Genomic DNA, 12,780 nt, shown 5'->3' with positions numbered 1-12,780 from the left:
GAAAACTATAGCAATAGTATGCTCAAATTAAAGAGAATGAAATGTTCATTTAATACGGTGTAACTTTTTTTAAATATTATCGTATGGAAAAGTTATACTCGTTTGAAAATCGAGGGTGTTGTAGGTTCAACGAAGAATGACCATAATACCCTTCTTTCCTTAAATTAAAAAGGACACTTCACAGGAGAATCCCTCTTGTACATAATTGGTTACCTAATTTCCATACTTTAAAAAGTAACTTGAGAAACAGTAAAATTTTGTTGTTTTTTTAAGGGTCGTATTATTGGCACACCTTGGGAAATTAAATCGACACATTCAATACGCATCGTATAGTCCTATACGATTCGTATTAAGGTTGGTTCAAACTTCTAGGTCAGTCAAAGGCTGACAATGTCCCCTATCAAAAAGTAACACGCATCGTATAGGCCTATACGATGCGTATTGAAGGTGTCGATTTAATTTTGCAAGGTAGCTTTCTGTCACGCGGTAGCTTTCTGTCACGCGAACGAAGAAGCAGCACTTTGGACATTTGTTGGTCTTCAAACATCTAGGAAAAATTATTTGAAATTACCCCTGAATTTATCGAAGCTGTAGAATGAGATCCTCCACTGTTGGATTATCATCTTTCAACCCCATTTTCCCTAAATTTATCAATTATGTTTTTCAACAGGGATTTAATGCAATGATTCCTCTCAATTGAATAGATAGACACTTGCTTCATAGGACTCACTTGAATCGTCTCGGATGTAATAGCAGTACGTTTAGCTTCCATGTCTGCTTGAATTGCAGGAAGCACAGGATAACGAAGATGAACATTGTATTTACCACGAAAGTACTGAACAACATAGATAACAGCTCCAGTTTCATCAGTTGCATTTGGAACAAGAAGTCCAACAATTCGTTCATTATCTGTTATTGTCTCAACAATATGAATGCATGCAATGAATATCTACAATCCAATCAACGGACATTATGCATTTTAAATCAAGGGTCCATCATTACAACCACTTGTTTGCATATGGCCAGGAGAGTTGAAAAAACTACAATTGGAATTGATCTTGGAACAACATACTCTTCTTACCATATGACACATGATAAAAGTGCTTCTCTAGACAATCTGGGATTATGTTCCATTTTAGTTTCTGTTTGGCACATTCAATCTTCGTTGCTTCATTAAAATTAACAAGGCGGTCTCGATTGCATGAAGCTTTGATGTATGTTGCAAGTTAAATCCACAATCAATGTATGTTGGTTAATTGTAAGTATCGCATTTGCGTTAACATGCCTCATTCATCCTTTTTACTCTTTTCTTCTATTTTAACAAATCTTTTCAATAATCAGTAAGCAAATACACAACAATTCTCCAATTCCAAATCAGTAATGTAAGGAGAAGCATTGAGATAACGGACATCCATCAAGCTCAAATAGAAAACTTGTGCTTCCCATAGCCACCATTCCCATAGTCGCAAACGATTGTGGTTTGTATTTCCCATAGCCACCGTTCCCACAGTAAAAAACGGTTGTGGTTTGCAATTCCCGGTTGTACGGCGAGTGGGTATAAGATCCGTGGGCCCTATTATCGGATCTGTGACTCCATGGAAGATGTGATTAAGGTAAGTGTTTTGTAAAGTTGCATATTTTTGAGAGACCTTTAAGTACGGATCCTACAGCTGCATTTTGAACAGGAAGTCCAACAATTCGTTCATTATCTATTGTTGTCTCAAGAATATGAATGCATGCAACGAATTTGACAACTGTGACAGCTTATTAAAAGTAGAAATCGCCTCAATCCTTTCCTGGTCAAATCACACAATATAAAGTTTAAACTTATCGTTATCTACCTACCGAGTCACACCAATTCATTGAAACCATACATTCGTGTGTTGTAGTTTGGAAAGATGAGCGAATAGAGATCTGAATAACAAACTGTGGAGAACTTGTTTGCATTATCTTTCTTGATGAAGATTGATGCGTGTCGGTGTGTATATGTTTTAGATATATATTTAAGCCCCTTTTTACACTTTTAGCCAAGTTTTAAATTTATAAAACACGATATTTACTAACACTAAACACATATATGGGCAAGTGCACCCATCGTGGACGTAGTATAGTGTTGGTAAGATACCGAGGTCGTCCAAGGACACAAGAGCTTTTAGTACCGGTTTATCCTCAACGTCTAATCAAATCAAAAAGTGAGAAAAATATTTTAAACTAAGAAAAATAAAAACTAACTAAATGCTGAAAAATAAAATAAAATAAAAACAGATAGACAAGATGAATCACTTGGATCTGACACGTGTATTAGTATAACCTTTGATTATTTTAGCACTTTTGCACTTGTTTAAGAGATTATCTTAGTTATTGTAGTAGGCCCCTCTTTTGAAGGCGACGTTACCCTCAACCCAGTAGTTTGAGTCAGCAAGGATACAATCCTAAAGGGTCGGATTATTGAAAGATAATGAATTAAGTTATTAATGCAAATTGTGGTAGGCCCCGCTTTCGGCGGTGACGTTACCCTCGGCTAAGTAGTCTGAGTCAGCAGGGATACAGTCCTAAATAGCCGGGTTATAGTATTAATAGTAGTTAACTTATGAGGGGGTCAAAGAGTTTGGATCCCCGCCATCCAATACCTATGGGCATTGAAGGAGATCCTACTAAATTTGACCCAGGTCCCAAGCAGGACCTCTAAACGCTGAACAAGGGCAAGACCCTTACCAAACCGTTCTCTTAACCCCCGACCAGGTAGCCAACATACCTCCATATAGACCGTGGAGATATGAATGGTGAAAATCTTTTATTTTATATAGACAGAAAATAACGCCAAGACACCACGGACAAACGATAAGGACAGATCACCTTCAACATAAGTAACTAGTTATTAAAGTCATTAATACAAAACCAAATAAAAAGTGCAAAAGATTAAAAATAAAAAGTATTATACTAAACACTTGTCTTCACCAAGTGATGTAAGAGACATAGGCAAACATGGCCTTGATTGTCAAGAACTCTTACGATCAATCTTGGATCCCGAGACGACTCACACACTCTACGATGGACAATGGATGATGGTGGTGGATGATGGTGTTATGGTGGTGGTGGGTGGTGAATGAGGTGTGAGAGAGGTGGTGTGCCAAGGGATGCAGGAGAATGAAACCAAGCTCCTCTATTTATAGGCTGAACAGAAGGCTGGGCACGGCCCCGTGTCCGCTGGACACGCCCCCGTGCCCGTCTGACATTCTCTCTCTTCATTAATTGTAATTCGCAATTACAATTAATGCGCCTGCTGTACTTTCACCACGCCCCCGTGCCCGCTGGACACGGCCCCATGGTGGGCAATGGAAGCTTCTACTGGTTTGTCTTTTCTGCTGCTTCCTGGGCACGCCCCCGTGTTCGCTGGACACGGGGCGTGTTCAGACTCTGTTTTCTCTTCTTTGCCTTGGGAGGTGCCGTTGAGGGTCCGGGCAGTCTACTTTTGTTCCTTTTCTTGTATTTATGCTAGAATTAGTTGTCTTTTTGCTTCTTTTGTGATTTTGAGCTCATTTCATCCTGAAAATACAAAAGGAAGACAAAAACACTCTTTTTCCAACATTAGTACTTAAAAAGGGTTAGTTTTATGCCTTAATTGATGTGATTTATATGTTGCATTTTACACACATCAAATACCCCCACACTTGAACTTTTGATTGTCCTCAAGCAAAACTCTTTAAATGTGGCTTACACTCCCAAATGGAATAGGTAGAAGAGAAGTTTTTAGCTTGTCCTAGAGTGTCGGGAATCCAAGGTCTTTGTAAGTTTTATTTTTATTTATTTACAATCCTATTCGTTATGATTTATTTTGAACGTTTCATAAGATAAATTACTTATTTGGGCATAGCATGCCTTATTAAAATTCCATTTATATACAAGTTCACATACCTCACGGGGGATCACTCAACACTCGGCCGAAGGTGTGTATTTTTTTAGTGAATCACTCGAGAGCGGCATGGAACTTACGCCTTCCATAGGCTTGCCAAGCAATCAATCCTCCTCCTTTTTAACTTTTTACCTTTGTAAATATCAAGAGGACTTTTGGGGTGAAGGGTTAGGCTTGGGTTAAAGGTGGGTGGTTGGGTTAGTAGTTAGTAAAAAGGGCGAAAATCGTAAAAAGCGTCGGTTTTCGTGAAATACCTTGTTTTTCTTGACTTTTTATTTTGAAGTATTTCTCCAAACAAGCTTTTATATAGCTTTTGTTTGTTTTTGACTTCATCATTATTATTATTTTTTTTTTCGTCACATAAAAAGGCGAGTTTACGAAAAACCGAGCTTGTTACTAAAATAAAGGGTGAAAAATAAAAAAAGGTTTTTGGTGGGTGAAAAGGGTTTTTGGGGTAATGAAATGAAAGGTTTAGGCTCAAAGGGGCTATCTAGGGGGATTTTGGGTAGGTAAAAAAAGAAAAATAATGGTTTTGAAAAAAAAATGGTTAGTCCTAATGCCTCCATCATTTACTTACTTGGGTTTAAGTTGGTAAGGACCGGGAATGTATCGTCGTGGCAAGTTCTAGATTTGTAAGAACCAAGCGGCTATTCACACAAGAAACGAAAAATGAGCATTTAATCTAAATATGTATATTTTTATGCTCAATAAAGGCTCAAAACTCACTTTTGTGGGAATGAGTTTTTAATGTGATCAAGTATATATAATCGAATTTTTAACTAGATTTGTTATGCCGTTTCATAATTTTCTTATGTTGGTTCTTTGTTATCACGACGCTATCGGTTGTAAACTTGTAAAAATATAACTTTTTTTAGAACTTGTTATTCCCAACTTAAACTAAGACAAGTAAATAATAAAAAAAATGAAAAATTTTTGAAAAAATTTGGGGTGTTTAGCGGTTCCAATAGAGTTTTGTGTAAGGCTTGTATTTAGGATTTGCAAAATTTCAAGGTTTTAGCATCCCCCCCACACTTAAATTACACATTGTCCTCAATGTGTCCAAAAATAATGTTTTTGGTTGATTAGAATGTGTAAAAGCATGTTAAAAAGCAAAGATTTGTGTTACTGGCAGTCTGGACACGGCCCCGTGTGCATTGGACACGGCCCCGTGGTGAACTGCCAGTAAAGAAAACTTACAGAAGATGAACACGGGGGCGTGTCGGCTGGACACGGCCTCGTGTCTGGCAAAAAATTGCAGGTCAATAGCCAAACAGCAGATCTGGTAGATGAACACGGGGGCGTGTCGGCTGGACACGTCCCCGTGTGGACAGTCTGTGAGCCTGAAAAACAGGTTTTGTCTCCCGGTTTCTCCATTTTGGGGCTACAAGTGCTAATGTTTAGCACTCTAACCCTTGCATTGCACCTGTTTAATCACTCAATACCAACCAAACAAGCATAAACCATCCTAAATTACCATCGTCAAGTATCATCCAAGCATAAAGTAAAAATAAAAACAAAGATAAAAAGTAGTTAGAGAAAGTAAATTGTTCGACAAATGGCACACAGGCCATGAATTGTTTGATAGAGAGAAGGGCACTTAAACCTGTGGGCTTATCACCAACCAGCCCCTTGTTCCTTCAAGCCTCCTACTCCATGTCTTCATCACTACCATCACCTCCGCCCCTATGTCTCGCCATGTACTCCCGGATGCTACCGATATCATCTTGTATATCGTTAACGTTGCGCTCGATAGCTCCAACCCGTTGGTATGTGTTGTTGGCGAGATTGTAGGTGTTCCTGGTGCACATAAGGTTTTCCTGCAAAAGATCATGTAAACTTTGAAAGTTAGGAAAACCGCCTCCTTGAGAGGAGGATTGACCCGGATCGCCTTGGGGTGGGTACTGAAAATGGGGAGGCGGTGCATGAAGAACTAGAGCCTCCTGCGGGTTCCATGCATAGCCTTGCGTCCTTTGAAAGCTCACCGTCCCGTCCTCTGCTTCATAAAGCAAGTTTATGGCTCGGCAAATGTGGTAATCGACCCGTCCTGACCATGGACTCCTTTCAAAGGACCTTGGGATATTCGTGAAATGCTTGAAAAGACGGTACACCCATCCCCCGAAGAAGATCGGTGTAGGAGCATGAGCAAGGCGGTTTAGGTGCATGTTTCGCAGTAGGAGGTATGGAACATCTAGAGGCTTCTGGTTGTGGATGCAATGAAGGACAACCAAATCTTTCAACCCAACAACGCCACTACTGTCGTGGCGTTGATTCAGCGAGTATGTGAGGAGCCTGTGGATGTAGCGGTATAGCGGGTCCCTCAGTTTGGTGCTTTTGGTGTTGCTCGGGTTGTAGATTCCTTCACCTATTTGAGCCCATGCGGCTTGGCGTTCAATTGCATCCAAGTCTCGTAATCCCCCAGTACTCTCTTCATTCCCCGCTTCCTCTTCACTGTATAGCCCTATGATAGATCCAAACTGTGCCATGGAGGTTGTGAACGTGGTTCCTCCACATCGGAATGTGACCGCCTCATGGTCAAACGGGTCACATCTCGAGTTGAAAATGAAGGTGCTGTAGAACTCTATCGTGCATTGATGCACCGACCGAAGCCGGGTGGTCAATGCGACAGCCAGTGGACCCCTCACAATGTTATTGAAGCGGTTAAGTTGATTCACCATGGTCAGCAAGTCGGTACACGCCCGCCTAGGGTATTCTTCCGGTCTTGTTTGTAGAATCTCGTACCGTGCCTTAGCGTCCAGTTCACTTGCGTTTAACCTCGTGAATTTCGACATCTGAAAAGAATACATCAAAAGTTAGTACGAAACAAGGAAAATCGGAGTGAAACTGCAAACAGTGGGCTGGACACGGCCCCGTGTTCAGCGGATACGGCCCCGTGTCCAGGCGTCTGTAACCCAAAAGTTCCATTTTTCGTCCCGGTTTCGAAAACCTGAAAATTTTTAGCCCAATAGTAGCGGTTTCCCCCGAAAATGAAACCCTATGTGTCGTTTTTCCCAAAACAAACCGTTTACCCTTTCAATTTCGTATTTTTCGGTTCAAGAACAAGGGTTTGGGGTTTTTAGTTGGAAATCGAACAAATCTATCAACAATACATGTCTATTTACTTTCTACTATACTAATCTAAACTACTACTAACAGATTTCATCAAAAATTTTGAGTTCGATCCGGATGAACATGAAGAACCCTAGATTTTTCCCCAATTTTTGATGTTTTAACTACATGCAAGTAACTAATCTAACTACTAAAGAGGATAGAATCATACCTTGACGTTGTTAGATTTGGCGGTGACGTTGAAAAACTGCAGAAAATCGCCTCAAACCAGAGCGTTTACGGCTATACGGGGCGTGTGGAATGGTGTAACTGATAGGAAAAGAGGGTTTTATCCCGACAGTTGCCTCGACACGGCCCCGTGTCCAGCGGACACGGCCCCGTGCCGAGCAAAGTTTTTGAAATATATATATATATATATATATATATATATATATATATATATATATATATATATATATATATATATATATATATATATATATATATATATATATATATATATATATATAAATTTAGTGCTCGTGTGCATGCCCCTTATTTCCGAAAGATGGCTAGAAGACTTATCGGTTTTTAAACGTACACTTACTTGTAACATGTCGGGTATGAGTTTATTCGTTAACCGTTTGAAGTGAGATCTCCTCTTCCTCATCCTTAATGGATCCTCGGTAGAGTTTTAGCCGTTGGCCATTGACTTTAAATGGTATCCCATTTCGAGTTTTAATTTCTACTGCACCGTGTGGAAAAACATGGGTGACGGAAAAAGGTCCTGACCACCTAGATTTTAGCTTACCAGGAAATAATCGAAGTCGTGAATTAAACAATAGAACTTGATCTCCTACCCGAAATTCATTAGTTTTAATATATTTATCGTGTAAATTTTTCATTCTTTCTTTATAAATTTCGGAGTTAGAATATGCATAATTCCTTAGCTCGTCTAATTCATTTATTTGACAAAATCGATTTTTACCGGCATTTTCTAAATCTAAGTTTACGTTTTTTATTGCCCAGTAGGCTTTGTGAGCTATTTCTACTGGCAAGTGACAGCTTTTTCCATAGACGAGTTTATATGGGGTTGTGCCTATAGTGGTTTTATAAGCAGTTCGAAAAGCCCATAAAGCGTCGTCTAATTTGTCGGCCCATTCTTTTTTATTTATTCCTACGGTTTTTTCAAGTATTCGTTTTAAACCTCGATTAGTCACTTCGGCTTGCCCATTTGTTTGAGGGTGATATGCTGTTGAGACCCGGTGATAGACCCCATACCTTGCTAATATTTTTTCGAGTTGATGATTGCAAAAATGGGTACCTCTATCACTTATTAAAGCCTTTGGTGTCCCGAAGCGAGAAAACAGCTTTTTCAGAAATTTTACCACTACTCTTCCATCATTTGTTGGAAGAGCCTCGGCCTCCGCCTATTTAGACAAGTAATCGACTGCCACAAGTATATATTTGTTTCCCTTTGAAGGTGGGAAAGGTCCCATGAAATCGAGTCCCCACACATCAAAGATTTCACAGACGAGAATGCCATTTTGAGGCATTTCGTTTTTGGAAGAAATATTACCTGATCTCTGGCAGGCATCACATGTCTTTACAAGGTTTTGTGCATCCTTGTAAATGGTTGGCCAGTAAAATCCCGAATCAAATACCTTTCGTGCGGTACTTGTGGCACCATGATGTCCTCCGTATGGACCTTCATGACAATGACGGAGAATTCTTCGTGCTTCATTACCATGGACACACCTTCGGATGAGCTGGTCGGCACACATTTTGAAAAGATAGGGGTCTTCCCAAAAGTAATGCTTTACATCAGCAAAGAATTTCTTCCTTTGATGATGTGGCCATCCTTTGGTGACTATACCGCTAGCTAGGAAATTAGCGTAGTCGGCATACCATGGCTCTTGTCTACTCTCCATCATTTCCAAGGATTCCGTGGGAAATTTCTCGTTGATTTGCTCGTCTCTGGTTGTCTCCAAAGCTGGGTCTTCTAAGCGTGAGAGATGATCTGCAGCAGTGTTTTCTACTCCTCTTTTGTCCTTGATTTCGATGTCGAATTCTTGGAGGAGTAGAATCCATCTGATCAAACGGGGTTTTGCGTCTTGCTTCTTGAAGAGGTACCTGATGGCTGCATGGTCTGTATAGACTACTGTTTTAGAAAGAACAAGATAAGAACAAAATTTATCAAAAGCAAATACCACTGCTAGTAATTCTTTTTCTGTAGTTGTATAATTTTCTTGTGCATCATTAAGAGTTTTACTAGCATAATAAATTGGGTGGAAATGCTTTTCTTTTCTTTGTCCCAAGACTGCTCCAACAGCAAAGTCACTTGCATCGCACATGATTTCGAAAGGAAATTTCCAATCTGGCGCTATCATGATAGGTGCATTGACTAGCATTTCCTTGAGGGTTAGAAATGCTTGATTGCATTCCTTATCAAAGATGAAGGGTGCATCTTTTTCAAGTAATTTTGTTAGAGGCCTTGAGATTTTTGAAAAGTCTTTGATAAACCTTCTATAAAATCCGGCATGTCCTAGGAAACTTCTGATTGCTCGTACGGAGGATGGAGGAGGTAATCGAGAAATAGTTTCTATTTTTGCTCGATCAACTTCCATTCCTTCGCTTGAGATTTTGTGACCGAGTACTATTCCCTCTGTTACCATGAAATGGCATTTTTCCCAGTTAAGGGCGAGGTTAGTTTCCTCACATCGGGATAGCATTCGTTCAAGATTATCGAGGCATTGGTCATATGAGTCTCCAAAGATGGAAAAGTCATCCATGAAGACTTCCATTGTCTTTTCGATCATATCATGGAAAATGGCGACCATACAACGTTGGAATGTTGCAGGCGCATTACATAGACCGAATGGCATGCGTCGATATGCGAAAGTTCCGTAGGGACATGTGAAAGTTGTTTTCTCTTGGTCCTCTGGTGCTATCGGTATTTGAAAGTAACCTGAAAAACCATCTAAGAAACAATAAAATTTATGACCGGATAATCTTTCTAACATTTGATCAATGAAGGGTAAAGGAAAGTGGTCTTTCCTTGTTGCTTCATTTAATCGCCTATAATCTATACAAACTCTCCATCCTGTGACGGTTCTTGTTGGTATTAATTCATTTTTCTCGTTAGTTATTACCGTCATACCTCCTTTCTTTGGGACTACTTGAACGGGACTTACCCACGGGCTATCGGAGATAGGGTAGATTAGTCCGGCGTCGAGTAGTTTGATGACTTCATTCTTAACCACTTCTTGAACATTGGGGTTCACTCCTCGTTGTGGTTGAATTACCGTTTTGTAGTCATCATTCATTAAAATTTTGTGCGTGCACATGGAAGGGTTTATTCCTTTAATATCTACAAGCTTCCAAGCGATCGCGTTTTTGTGTTTTTTAAGTAGGTTAACTAATTTCTCTTTTTCTATGTTACTTAATTTAGATGAAATAATTACAGGTAAACTACCATCTTTGCCTAGAAAAGCATATTCCAATCCTTTAGGAAGTTCTTTGAGCTCAATGGGTGGGTCTTTAGAAGACACCTTATTTTGTGGCTCATCTAGATTAAGAATCTTAAAGGTTTGTTCTATGGCTATCTCTTCTTCGACAAAGTGGTCTTCTTCGTTGGTCGTATCGGGTGGTTCAGCTTCATCTTCAATTAGGGGGTCATTGTTGCCAAAAGGATATTTCATTGAACGCTCAAGATCTATGCTCCTTTTGAATGCCCCTAACTGAAGAGGTAGATTGTTGAATTTCCGGTTTTTCAAAGCTTTATGAGTTTGTACAAAAGGTTTTCCCAAGACTAAGGGGGCGTCATCAAGGATGACGAAGTCGGTTGGGATTACCAATTGATTTGTTTGAACCAAAACATCTTCAACTACACCGATTGATTTCATTACTTTTCGATCGGATAGAAAAATGGGAATTTGAAGTGGAGTAAAATCACTAACACTTAACTTTTCAAAAATGTAGTTAGGCATTATGTTAACACAAAGATCTTTATCAATGGTGATATTACTAATAAATGAATTTTGAAAGAAACATGGAACCGGTGTAATGTTAATTTCAAAAGGGTCTTCTTTTATTAGCGAGGTTTGATCATTAGTTAACTTAACACTTACTATTTCTTTGATTTTAGCATTAGTGTTTAACTCTTTTAAAAACTTAGCATGAGGGGTTATTAAACAATGATTTTCGAAAGCAGGTGACAAGAGAATAATTTCTTCAAATTTAGACTCTTCATGATTTTTAACATTATCGGACTCACCTTTTTCGTTGTTTAACTCATGTGTCGGTTTTTCACTTTCTTGTTCTTCCATTTTTACACTTTCAACTACCTCTACGTTATTATTAAAATTTAATTCTTCTCTTGCGCGGGACTCTTCTTCCCTTGCGCGAGATTCCTTTATATAACGTTCGATAGTTTTAAGTTGTTCTAATATCCTATTAGTTACTTCGGTGAGAGAAAAAGAATTTGGATCCTCAAAGCTTGATTCCGGTTGTTCGATCCTTGGCTCCTCATAATTCTCATATGAAGTAGATGGTTCACACCATTGTTCTTCATTATAAGTATATGATGGATAAGGGTCGAAACTTTGTTCTTCATAGTACCCATATGAGGTGGGTTGTTCACGCCATGGTTCCTCATAATAAGTATATGAAGGTGGTGGCTCATACCTTGAATCTTCAAAGTATGAGTATGAAGGCTCATACCTTGGTTCATCAAAATATGAGTATGAGGGAGGAGGTTCATACCTTTGGTCTTCATAGGATGTGTATGAAGTTGATGGCTCGTACTTGGGCTCCTCATAATGGTTGTATGAATTGGATGGTTGATATGAGTTATTATATTGAACCGAGCGTGCGTTACGACAATTAGTGCAATAATTACCCCTATAATCATCCTCATCATAGGTGTAGTTGTGACCTCTTGAGTATTGATCCATAAGAATCACTCAACAGACCACAACTGAGTCTCGGGACCAGAAAACAAAAATAAAGACGGAAACAGAAGCTGGACACGGCCCCGTGTTGGGTGAACACGGCCCCGTGTTCAGGGTCTGTATCTGGGCGTTTTAATTAAAGTTACTGGTCACGTTGAGCACGGCCCCGTGTTGAATGAACACGGCCCCGTGGTCAGTCTCTGTATCTGGGTATTTAACTAAAAATATGCAGCACGGGGGCGTGTTCAGCGAGCACGGCCCCGTGTTCAGGCTACTGTAAATGCAAACTAAACTAAAATGCAGAAAAATGTGCGCGCGTTTTGAAAAGGTTTTGAAAAACTGATTAGGCCGTCGATTTTAAGCTTTCTTAAAATCCTCGTTCCCCGGCAACGGCGCCAAAAACTTGATGCGTGTCGGTGTGTATATGTTTTAGATATATATTTAAGCCCCTTTTTACACTTTTAGCCAAGTTTTAAATTTATAAAACACGATATTTACTAACACTAAACACACATATGGGCAAGTGCACCCATCGTGGACGTAGTATAGTGTTGGTAAGATACCGAGGTCGTCCAAGGTCACAAGAGCTTTTAGTACCGGTTTATCCTCAACGTCTAATCAAATCAAAAAGTGAGAAAAATATTTTAAACTAAGAAAAATAAAAACTAACTAAATGCTGAAAAATAAAATAAAATAAAAACAGATAGACAAGATGAATCACTTGGATCCGACACGTGTATTAGTATAACCTTTGATTATTTTCGCACTTTTGCACTTGTTTAAGAGATTATCTTAGTTATTGTAGTAGGCCCCTCTTTTGAAGGCGACGTTACCCTCAACCCAGTAGTTTGAGTCAGCAAGGATACAATC

The sequence above is a fragment of the Helianthus annuus genome, chromosome 10 (genome assembly GCF_002127325.2).
Source record: "Helianthus annuus cultivar XRQ/B chromosome 10, HanXRQr2.0-SUNRISE, whole genome shotgun sequence".
Lineage (NCBI taxonomy): Eukaryota > Viridiplantae > Streptophyta > Magnoliopsida > Asterales > Asteraceae > Helianthus > Helianthus annuus.
Note: the sequence above shows the minus strand (reverse complement) of the source record.